Source organism: Populus euphratica, unplaced genomic scaffold, assembly GCF_000495115.2.
Source record: "Populus euphratica unplaced genomic scaffold, PopEup_1.0 scaffold25.1, whole genome shotgun sequence".
NCBI classification, from domain to species: Eukaryota; Viridiplantae; Streptophyta; class Magnoliopsida; order Malpighiales; family Salicaceae; genus Populus; species Populus euphratica.
This window is the reverse complement of record NW_011499851.1, coordinates 3,519,286-3,521,572: the sequence shown is the minus strand read 5'-3', so window position 1 is coordinate 3,521,572 and position 2,287 is coordinate 3,519,286.

The window sequence follows — 2,287 nt, the reverse complement described above, 5'->3', positions numbered from 1 at the left end:
ATCTATATTTTTCACGTTTATACAATAACTTCAATGTTTGAATCAAGGGCGTATACTATAAGACTTATCTGATCTTATCAATTATTAGAATTTTTTATCTTGAATAAATCATGAATTATTCTAGGACAGTATTCAAAATCTCATCAAAGACTTACAGCAACTTGCCAAACAAAGGCTAATAGAAAAAAGAATAGAGGGATTACTGGCATAACATCTACGATTGGATTCAAAAAAGCGTAGGCTTCAGGCAATTTTGTGAAGAAAAAACTGCTTGAATCAAGGGCAAAATTAAGACAGATACAAATCAAATTTAAAATATTAAGCATAACAAACATTTTGTTCTTGAAGATAATTGTATTTTGACTGAGTTATTAATATTCATATAAAAATGGATATAAATTAATATTAATATAAAATAGAGTTAAGGTAGACAAAAAACTTTAAACTCAGCCAATCAAAAATCCTTCAATTATCAGCTAAAATAAAGAATAAAAGAAATCATATTTTCATACAATATCTTAATGGAATTCTATATTATGATCAATAAATTCAGTTTAATTCTATATCTACACATATCAAAATACGAACAACAAGCTAATCCAGTTCATAGATATTTTGGGGGACGGGAATTGACAAAGAACCAATACCAATATTAGTTTTATTAGTTTTGAATCAAAATAGAAATGGGGCGTGGCCAAGCGGTAAGGCAACGGGTTTTGGTCCCGCCATTCGGAGGTTCGAATCCTTCCGTCCCAGAGCATATTTCTTTTCTATATCAAAATTATATATATCAAAATAAAGATTGTTTTTTTGAACAACAAAAGTAAGACGGGTTTTTCATTATATCTTTATCCTCGGGCTGGTTTAGGGTAAAAAAAAAAGGAAACAATGAATTCATCTGAACCTCTTTGGCTTTGTACCTATAAAAAGAGAGTCTAGCATCCAATAAGATGGAATCGTTCTTTATTTGAATTTGATTTCTCATTCATTATCCCACACCCCATGATCATTTTCAATGTGTGTTCGAATCTCATTAACAAACAAAGAAAATACATATGTTACACATTTCTTTTTCGCCCTATTCATTTGTTTTATTTTAAATCATTGATGGTTTAATCTGAATCTGAATATGGGATTTATCTCTTTTATGATGATAAAACGGAGTCCTTACTATAAACTATAAAACGTTATTCAAATAATGATATCGAGATAAGCTATTTTTTAATTTAATTCGTTTAATTTAATGATTTTTTATGAGTCCTTTGTTGTTATTGTTATTGTTATTGTTGTTGTATTATTGTTATTTATAATTTGTACAATTAACCTCCCTGTGGTTCGACCTCGGTCTTGCTGGGTTATTTATTACTTCGATACTCCTGCACTTAGAAAAAGAAATCAATTTTTTAGTCATATCAATTACTAAATAGAAAAAAGAACAGAGGGATTACTGGCATAACATCTACGATTGGATTCAAAAAAGCGTAGGCTTCAGGCAATTTTGTGAAGAAAAAACTGCTTGAATCAAGGGCAAAATTAAGACAGATACAAATCAAATTTAAAATATTAAGCATAACAAACATTTTGTTCTTGAAGATAATTGTATTTTGACTGAGTTATTAATATTCATATAAAAATGGATATAAATTAATATTAATATAAAATAGAGTTAAGGTAGACAAAAAACTTTAAACTCAGCCAATAAAAAATCCTTCAATTATCAGCTGAAAAAAGAATACAAGAAAATCATATTTTCATACAATATCTTAATAGAATTCTATATTATGATCAATAAATTCAGTTTAATTCTATATCTGGACCTGTAGATCTTGGATTTAGGTTTACTTTATATGGATGGAAAGGTAAGACATAGGCCTACAACTTTCATGTGGAGGTCTGGTTTTAAAAAGGCCATTTTCAAGTCTAAATTATAGCAACAACGAAGAAGTCTGAATCTGTCCTACATCCCAAACACTGTATAATGTTCAACCCATATCTCGAGTTCTAGAAGTTCAAATGACCTCAATCATTTTTTTTCAGGAAAGATAAGATAATTTCCTAAAACTTTCATGTGTACAGTTGGTTCCAATTTTAATGTTAGCATTGACGTTTTGTTCAGATAAGAAGATAAGAATTTTCACCAAGTCAAGAGTTGGCCACCCACTCAATAATTAGTCTTCAAATCAATAGTTTCAAATTTTGGCCTATAAAGGAAGGCATTTGCCATGCATTTAGGTATCTTGGTTTCCAGATCAAGATCATGCTCTTGCTTTCTCTCTTTGTATTGCTT